At 37.6% G+C, this 10376-nt stretch overlaps 1 long non-coding RNA gene across 1 annotated transcript; it reads right to left on the bottom strand.

Moving 5' to 3' along the window:
- Positions 1 to 529: 529 nt before the first annotated feature.
- On the bottom strand, positions 530 to 10127 carry LOC134490313 (uncharacterized). The gene is made up of 3 exons (XR_010067200.1): positions 9982 to 10127; positions 9481 to 9611; positions 530 to 619 (listed from the first exon to the last, which is right to left on the bottom strand). It is a non-coding gene; the product is annotated as an uncharacterized LOC134490313 (long non-coding RNA).
- Positions 10128 to 10376: the final 249 nt, after the last annotated feature.

The raw sequence follows: 10376 nt of genomic DNA, 5'->3' as shown, positions 1-10376 counted from the left end.
TAAATACAAAACAATGAGCGAATTTAACCAAAACTAAACAAACCATAATTTGGCTTAGCACGATGTGTAAACCCAGACAACTTGCCTAGCAAGACATAGGGTGTCCAGTACATCCTTTGAACTTTCATTTTGAATCTTGGAAAGATGTCTTTTCTTGTCCCATTTTATTCCAGTGAGGGATTAACTTTTGAGGGGCCAATGAATATTGGTTTTTGGGAACATCCTGGGAAATGCACTCCAAAAAGTGGGCAGGTACTGAATAAAGCAAAAAATAATTTCAAAGTAAATACCGTGAAACCTAAAATAATTACATTTGGTATTTTATATTTTCTCCTTCTATCACTTTATACATTAGAGTTCTGCCACAACCTTTGGTGGGCTCTGAGGCTACACCCAAGGTTTGGAAGGGTTGCATGCAGCCATGGAATCACAGGCACATCTTTATGAGATCACAGTATAGGCTGCTGAGTAGAAAACAGAAACCAAAAACACCTGCAACATCTCTTCAGAAGCTAAAGATCTTGCTCAGCAGTGTCCATTGGCTGGTGGCTGATCATCATCACTGTACTGCTTGTCTCTTTGAGAAAGGCTTCAAGATGGGAGAAGGATCTGGTCAGCCCTGGATGAAAAGAAATACAGTTGACTTTTCAGATAAGGATGCACCTGTATAGGAATGGCATTCCTGCTATTCACCCACTAGCATATACTTTTAATAAGGATGTCAGCAGCTGAATCTAGGTTGCTACACACTAAAGGTACTGTACATTAAAACAGTGCTGCCCTTCCATTAGCAGCTGATTGATGCCAGGCATTTACAACTCTAAGTGAACTCTTGTTGTGGTTTATCCGTTCAGTCGCTTCCGACTCTTCATGACTTCATGGACCAGCCCACGCCAGAGCTTTCTGTCGGTCGTCAACACCCCCAGCTCCCCCAGGGACGAGTCCGTCACCTCTAGAATATCATCCATCCACCTTGCCCTTGGTCGGCCCCTCTTCCTTTTGCCCTCCACTCTCCCCAGCATCAGCATCTTCTGCAGGGTGTCCTGTCTTCTCATTAGGTGGCCAAAGTATTTCAGTTCTGCCTTTAAAGTGAACTCTACCCGGTAGTTTTTCACTGTAATAAACATAACTAGAATAGAGTTTGACCTGAATATTAGTTGGAGGGATACAAGCTTATTAATTAATTGTTTCTATTAAATACTACCAGAATATAACCCATCCTGGCATGTACTGTGCTACTGAATGAAGGCCCTTCCTCAGTTGTAAAAAACTTGGGCAATAGTTGCTTCTCTTTCCAGGGAATGGCTACAGCACACTGGAATCATCACCTTCCTTCTAAAGTGGGGCATGTGTTTGTGTCCATGTGTCTATCTGTTTGTAGTATGGAATAAAACTGAACTCCAGTTAATGATTTTTGGGGTTTATTTTTCACACTATGCGATGAATTGAGAGCAAGGACAGTCCACTGTTCTGTATATTCTACCTCAAGCACAAACTGATGATTAAAATGCCATAAGCTCTGTGGGAAAATCTACACGGCTCATGATACTTCTATTTTTTAAATTGGGGAGGGGGACCTGGGGGAAGGCAAATCCCTGTATAAATTAAGAACAGTTCTTTCAAGATAATTGCGAATTGAGCCCAAGCACTCCCTTTATATTCATCAACAATGAAGAAAATCAGGGAGATAACTACAACAACATGAAAGAATGAAGGAGAGGCATAATTAGAATAGATCTGAGGAATCAGTAAGAATTATCATAAACTCCTGGCTATATCATGAAGACCTGCACAAAGCCTTTCTCATAATTGACGCATGAATATAGTGATCAACAGTAGAACATGTTCTACAGATGCAGCTGTGGACAATTTTAAGTACACCTGCATTTATGTTTCCCAAAATAACCAGAACAGTGAGCAAAATGTACAACAAAAGCAGTAGAGAAAATTATTCAAAATAAGAAAGCATTTGTTTTTCATTGACAACTGGCATGTGATGTTCCTGGGGAACCAGGGGCCTTTCTCTGTGTAAACCAATCAAGCAAATTATTCAAACTCTGGGGATGGTTATTATCCAATGATCTACTACTCTGGAAGCCCTCAATTTTCTGTTTTGCTTCTTCTTCAGAAAGATGCCATCCCTAAAGCCCCAGACACAAAGTTTTCTGAAGGTAAGTCAAACAGTACATGTATATGCACACAGTTTCATACATTAATAGCACAGCCGTAAGACTTAGGGTGAATGTCCAACTGAAAAACTTTAGAGGAACTAGGCACCCAACTTTTTTCACTATTTTTTTTACTGTTTTGCTTTTAATCTCTATTGTAATCAGCCCAGAGATCTCTGACTACCAGTACTCTAGTTCAGTACTGTGTGTACTGAATTACACATATGATTAATTAATAATAATTGAAATAAATGTTGGCAACACAACCAAATGGTATTCTTTTCTCAAAGAGAAATCACAGCTCCCCCCACCTTTTCCTCCCACCTAGAATATGACGGCCTAGTCCTTTTCAGATCAACAAGTTTAAATGGTATTTTTGCTTTTGTCCATGTCCATACATATAAATGTAAAGGTTCAGCACAATCAACAGGGAAAAAAGAGATGGCAGGTTGGCAAAAGTATCACTTCCCTTCTGTCACCATCAGTTCTGCAGAGCAACAGATGAACACTAGCTAACGAATGAAAGTCTCAGGGAAGTCATCAGCATTTTGTAACACATGGCGGAAGTCTCCCCAGGGTATTCATCTTCCACACAGTCTATTTCATGCCCTATCCATCAACCAACACAGGAAAAAAGGGGGAAAAGGTGCCTTGAGAATATGTAAGGTATTTATGTAAGATATCACTCTAGAACCACTATGAAAAAAAATCTGCTCTTAAACATAACAGTAAAAACAACAAATGCAATATTTGAAAGCACAAAGCAGCCAGACAGTTGGAAACTATTCACAGCAGGAATTAAAAAAGAAAGGACAAAATAGCAAATCTACACATTTAGAGGTGAGTAATTGTTCTTTTATAGGGTTTACAAGTTTGATGAATAAAGAAGAAGGCATACGCAGACTGATGGCTGTTATACAGCTTCTAACTCCATAATACGCTCAGCCGGATAATACATTCCTTGATTCTCCACATGCAGCTTTAAATGAAATATAAGTTATCTAGAAAAGGAGGAAACGATGCAAAACTGCTCAAAGCCTAGATTTCCACTGCACATAATTGCCAGATGGACTGGTAACAAAGAGACCTTTGTGTGTGGTGCAATGCAGAACAAACCATAATACCAAAAGGTTTATTTCAGTAGAAAGGATATTTTGTACAAGCAAAGGACTGCACTCTTAACACTCTGTTCAAATGAAAATATAAGATGAAGTCCTAGTTGTGCATCAGAACTCCACAATCATCAAAGGCAGCATGATCTCTTCAAATGAAATGAAACAGCAAAAGACAAGCTCTAGCTAGCTTTATAGCTTAAAACTCTACTATAATCAACTTCAGTCATGAAGGGCTTTCTACATGGGCAACACATGCAAGTAAGAGACTTGGCTTCTATGTGCTAACAGGTATGATGGGTGTGTGTCTCACTTTCACTATATGTATTACTATTGGTATTTCCTTTGTGATAAAGTAAACACACATTTACACTGCATCTGGCCACAAACAGCATGATAATAAGGAAGAAAAAGCAGAAGAGGAGAAATGGGACAACCTGCCAACCTCTGATTATTAAGTTAAGTGGAGAATGGTGGGAAAGATATATGTGCACATGCACTGGCACAATTTCAAGCCACCTAGCCTCAGAAGAGTTGCCTCCAGCTTCCAAAATGGCAAAGTGCCTACTAAGCCTGCCTTGACCTTTCTCAGAGGTTTCTCTTACTTTGGAAAGTTCTCAACTACTATGGGCAAAATGGTAAGGACTGAGAAAAACTTGGAAGATGCTTTTTGAGGAGCAGGAAAACTTTTGAGTTTCCCAATACAGAGAAAGAAAAGCTTCCAGGGTGTAAAGTGACTCTTGATACAGCCAAAGAATGTTGAAAGTATGTATATAAAATTATGAACAAAGAAGAGGAAGATCTGCTAGGAAGTTAGATGAAGACTAGGAGTAATTATTACATTCTCAAAGCACACATAAGGCTAAGAATCTGAGGACAACATAAAGCTTCTGAGCAGAGATGTTGAAAGACAAGTCTGTGCAACCATCATATCATAAATCTGCATCCTTTATTTCTGATACATAGGAGCACTGGTTATCTATGCATTTTTGCAGTGAAGAATGTACAGTCAGTACAAACTCTGAGTTACTTTTCCTCATATACATAAGTACAGAGTCTAGGACTGAAAACAAATCTATACACCACTCTTCTAGGTGGATGGGTTTGTTTGTACATACAAAGGATGCATTTAATTTGACAACTTAATGGTTTATTTCACTGTGGTTTATTAAATGCATCCTATTACTTGGAGTTAGTATAACATACTGAGCCACAAAGTAGCCAGTCACATTTCAACTCAGCATGTTCCATGAGTCCAGTGGAAACATGGAACTCATGCACTAAAGAGAAGGGGGATAATGGATTCGTGCAGATTGGAAGAGATGATAAAATGGGCAAAACGCAGCCAGCCATTCTTGGCAGAAGAATCTCATTGCCATCAATGGAGTAAACTGACTGTAGTGGTCCCCTCAGCCATGCAAAAAATGGGCTGGAGCATGGGAGGCTGAGAAGCTGGATTATAGATCATGATATAAAGAAATCATCAGACAAAATTTTTGGCTGCAGGTGTGACGATGTACACAACTATTCCCTCCACATGTTCACACAGGAAATGCAGTAGCTCCTCAGCTCTTTGTTTAGAAACACAAGCTTGAAACACAGACCTGAGAGATGCATTCATAACAACCCAGTTGGAGGTAGCAAAAATGCAGCTGTTCCCCAAACAATTCATAGACTCTGCCGGGGATGGCGAATTCACACCTCAAAAGCTCTCAAAACCATCTTTACAGATTATATGCAACAGTGAATGCCGCGGGAAAGATAGTGTGTGAGCCAATCATGAGTATGTCACCAAGAGCAACATCTGCAGTGATGAGCCAGAATTATTATTAGTTCTTCTAGTCCAACCCCCCCGGCTTTTTTTCCCTTTCTTCAACTCCTTCAGCAGAAAACTGTCACAGTTCCTGAGGATATCAAATTCTGGGATCTGGGAATACGACAGTATTACCAGAATTAACCGCTTCCAAAACTCCCTGATGTTCTTTATTAATTTAGAGTCCTATGAATATCAATGAAAAATTGAAGAGAGCAGTGTAAAATATTTGCTTCTTTAGAGAAGTGGTAGGTTTGAGTCATTAGATTCAATTTTATTTTCCCCCCATAATGTTTTACAATACTTATATAAAAATGAACAAAGTTAAGGAAAACAAAAGAATAATGAAGTCATGTTTTCCTAACAGCTTAATCACTGGACTAATACATTTGGTATTTGGGCATCCTTAAAAAACACTACTAAAGTAGTCCATCTCACCTACTACTTACACACGTTATTCCCATGAGGGCAAAAATGAGTTTGCATATTGTCAAAACTTCTTCCTCTAGCTCTGAGATGGGGATGTTGCTGAACTACAGCCTCAAGATATTGCTCAACTTAATTCCCAGCACTCCTCAATGTTGGTTATAGCAGCAAGCATTGCCAGGGTTTGTTAGTATCAACATTTAAAAGGCCCCACGTTTCACACCCCAATCCATCTGTTGTTGTTGTATACGCTGAATTGTGCTTATGCAAATCTGTAAGGCCACAGATTGTGAGTCCACAACCATTACCAGTGCCTGTGTGTATAGGTGTGTGTATATACACATACACATACACACCCACCCACCCCCAAAGAATAGCTTGAGGTTATCAAACATGTGTCACCAATCTAAAGGTCCCCAGTTGAAATTCCAATTTTAAGATCTTAGATATCAATTGTTGCAACCTAATTTGATGAAGAGGTGATAGGAATCACATGGATTGTGCTACAAAAGATCAACAATGGTTTCAGAATAAGACAGCTTTAGTGAACATTGTCAGATTTGCAGTTAGATCAGTCAATGAATCCTTTTTCCCACAGGCTACTCCTTGTGACTGCAAGCATCAAGTGGTGAATATAATATTATTTTTCTGAAGAGCTGTAATGAAATTGAACTATTTTAATTTCCATTTTAGGACTAGTGAAGCTGAATGAGGGCAGTGACAGTGTGCATTTGACTAGTTGATTATATGTTCCACTTTCTGGAAAATATATCAGGATGGAGTGTCCGTGGAAAGACAACAAGCTTCAAGAATCAGTTTACATGCACATCATTAATCTCTAAAATACTATGAATCACAAGCTGATAACAAACATCAATAGACAGTATTGCACAAGTCTCCACTGTTGTATTATAACAAAATAGACAACTCAAATACAGGTTTCCAATACTCTTCTTTAGTTTCTAAAATGCCTAATCAGTATGAAGTTCTGTATTTGGGGCTATTATCCTGTTCCTCTCCTACTGTATTATGTACATCCCCATTTCAGCTAAAAAAATTGAAAGACAAAAGGTCCTAAAAATCAATAGAATACATATTTTTAATGGTGAATTTGCTATACTGAACTTAAAGAAATCTATTAGTTTTGGAATTTTGAAGGTGGGGGGTGGGGCAGATATAAAAGCATTATTTGCCGCCAATAGTTGATGGAATTTATTTTGCTATGCATTTTACCAGGGCCAAGAGGCAGTATTTCTTCTTTACTGTATCACTGCTAATGACCCAAGAAATAGACACAAACTGATTATCTGGAGCAATTCCAGAGGCCAGATAATCAAGCAGTTGAAGGTTCAGGTCCTTTCCCCTTGTTCCTAGCAAGCTTGTGTATGTATAGGTAAATCAGTTTCATTTTTCAATAAACCAATTACATAATGTCCAGATTCTATGAGCTGTGGTTCTTTTACTGTATGGTCAGTCTAAATAAAGCATTATTTGAAATCATGGCTTGATACTGGGCTATTATAAACCTAATGTAAATGAGCAACTGTTCTCCAAGTTAGATATTAAACTGTGGCATACAGTATTTGAAAGTGGTAGCAGATGCTTCCATTGCCCCCTTCCTTAAAAGTCATTTTATTAAAAATTACACCTACAACGATAAAAAAACTAGTACAAACTAAAAAAAAAAAGAAAAAGAAAGAAAAAACAGAAGGTTCAGAAAAAAAGGGAAAAAATAGAAAAGAAAGAAAAAAAATAAGAATATAGTAAAGAAAAAGAAAAGAAATATATAAAGAAATGTTTTCCCTCTTCATCACAACAAGTATAAACAATTTTAGTAACTTATCACCTTCTCTTAAAATACAACAGATGAACTCTTCTTCCCATCTCCCATCTCCCAGTGCCTCATTTCTCAGTGTGAAAGAGATGAGCAAAGGAGCAGGCTTTCATATGGTATGAAACCATGTTTTCTATTATGTCTGAATGGGGCAAGTCAAATGTTCTGTGAGAAGTAAATAAAGCAAGATGGAGATTGCTGCTCTGTTGGGTGGCCCTTGCTCCTCCATCTGTTAATGTATCACTGCTCATCCCTTAGCAACAGCAACCCACTATGGAGTTCCACAGTGAGCTATCAGCCTATACTGTTTTGTAACATCCAGCTGTTTCAGCCATTTCTTTAACCGTGCATCTTCTTCCAAAGTTTTACAAGTGACTGTCAGATGTGGCATTGCATTCCATCCTCTTCACTCAGGTAATTTCTCATAACATTATCTATGTCTTATATTGAGGTAAATGCTAGTGAACATTATTTCCTTAATCCAGAAAGAAAATCTGGTTTTTTGATAGTGGAACAGGGTGTCTGAATAAAAATAATTTATCACTAATGAAAATAAAATGTGTTTGGCAGCAACAGCAAATGACCAATCAAATTTGCCTTCAAACTTGTTTTACTGCATTCTCTCTCCAATAAAATGTAATTTAAAAAATAGGGAGGGGAAAGTAAAGTCTATGCAAAATGTCAGTCTTTGGGAAATATTTAGGAATTAAGAAAGAAGATGTGTAAATGTCCTACCAACTATACTGTCTGTTCACTTAAGGTCTTGTAGCTGACATGAGAATATGGCATATGCATGGCTTATAAATATCTTGCTATTCTCCTCTTTCCTGCATTTTTTCAATGAGTGGAAAGAAAGGCCAGGCTGCCAGGCTTCATTCCACAGTGTGCAGATTAAAGGCCAGAAGCAGGGAAGGCAGTGAGCTTAGCTGATGTTTTTCTCCTGACGATCAGGAGAAATGTGGCAGAAAATTGTTGGAGATGTACTAAACAAGTACCTGATGTCTTTTATCATAAATGTCACTACTTTAGTTGCATATGTTGCATACGTATCTGTGTATTCAGAGATTTTCTGAAGAAAGTTGGTAATCTCAGGAAAACTTAAACGCTATGAAATTAATGCTAATATCAGTGATCCCATTCTGTTCTCAGTTTGACTGGTATGTAGTAGGTAGATCAAAAATAAAACAAAACAGATCCTACAAATTTGATGACTCTTGATCTACTTGAGTTGGACTATCCCAGATCTTAGCACTACATTCAATTTTCCTACATGTCATAAAATATATGGAAGCAGAAATATAGTAACAATCTACAGTTGCATGCATAAGTAAATTGTATATAAACAGTAAGTATGCATTCTTAACTGCAGAAGGTATCATGTTTAATTTTGTACCATGTAGAGCAGTGTTTCTCAACCTTGGTAGCTTTCCAATGTGTGGACTTCAACTCCCAGAATTCCCCAGCCAGCAAGTCCACACATTGGAAAGCTGCCAAGGTTGAGAAACACTAATGTAGAGGGTGTGTCAATTTCTGTTCACCTAGGGAATTCACTGAAATATACTATTCTACTTGAAGTCCCTATATTTTTTGCATGCAGCTCTTCTGCATTTTGCTCTTCTCCACAGTATTTTTCTGGTCAATTCACCAGCATGGAAATGTTCTATTCTTTGACTCCATGTCTGACTCATGACTTTTGAGAAGTATTTGGGTGGCCACTGTTAAAATGCTGGAATAACTTGGTTGAAGCTTTTAGCAAATTCCAGTGGAACAAGTTTCCAGTGGAAGGCACCAAGTCAGAAGCTATTTTCACCAGTTCCTTTCCTGTATCATTTCCCTCTATCTTACTGGTGAAAAAAATTTAAAAAATCCAGCTATATTCCATCATTTATATACATATATATTTCTACATCATTTAGTAAGATCTTTTCTTCCACTATCACAAGCCTGTTTCCTTTGCAGCTATCCTGAATTCCCTTAAGTACAATAAAAGCACAATTAAATAGTAAAATCCATATTGCCTAAATATCTTTATTAGAGCTACTCAAGATGATGAAGTAGTGTGGAAGCTTCTGAATTGCTAAGAACTCTCTATCAAGCAAGATGGTAAATAAAGTGAAAAGTAAAAACCTGAAATTGACAGATGTTCAAGCCATCTCTATTTAGTTAACAATTTTATATGGAATATGGGAAAGCACAGATATGTACATTACATCCTATCAGGTGGTCAGTTTCAAGTTGCATCAGGACACTCTCCAGTGCTGCCAGGGAGCTGAAATATGCATATAAGAATTGATCAACTATTCTTTGAAAACATAAAACCTAGTTATTAAACCCTAACTTGTTTTCATTCTTAGGTGAAACACACTAGTTACTGATTCCAACTGAATCTGACAGATCTTAAGTTTCCAGATTGAATCAACAAGATTGGAAAACTATTTCATTGTCTCTAACAATTATTCAATTTTAAATTTGTTGCTGTTTGTTGATTCACAAGAAAGCTTTCTATCAAAATGGGAAAATGGGAAATGCCACTGCAAAACATATTTTAGGGAGCAAATTACTGAGTTTGGAATACTCTACAAATAATCAATGAATCTCTCTTGATTGGTCACTAGATGTTTAGCTTACTATTTTCAGATGTGCTGGACAGATTTCTGTTTGTCTTTCTTTATGTTAAGAGGCCAAGGTACATTTCTTAGGCTGTTCAAAAGGGAAACAGAAGAGCAATGTAAATCTTACTGTTTAAAGACATGTATACTTATCTAGATCCATTTCAGTTTAGCTTCAGACATATTTCTGGAACTGAAACAGTTCTAGTCTCCTCTATGCCAGGAACTAGACTGGAGAGTACATGTGTTATGGTTCTGCCAGACATTTTGGCAGTGTTTGATACCACTGACCATGGCATCCTCCTGTACTGCTGGCAGGGATACAGTATATCTGGAATGTACTATTCTGGAGTGCATTTCTTTTGTTTAATACATGTTAATGAATATTCCATATACAAGCATGTCATTGATCAA

This window comes from Candoia aspera, chromosome 1 (assembly GCF_035149785.1).
Source record: "Candoia aspera isolate rCanAsp1 chromosome 1, rCanAsp1.hap2, whole genome shotgun sequence".
Taxonomy (NCBI): domain Eukaryota; kingdom Metazoa; phylum Chordata; class Lepidosauria; order Squamata; family Boidae; genus Candoia; species Candoia aspera.
The sequence above is the reverse complement of the archived record's forward strand: the minus strand, read 5'-3'. Positions and strand labels throughout refer to the sequence as shown.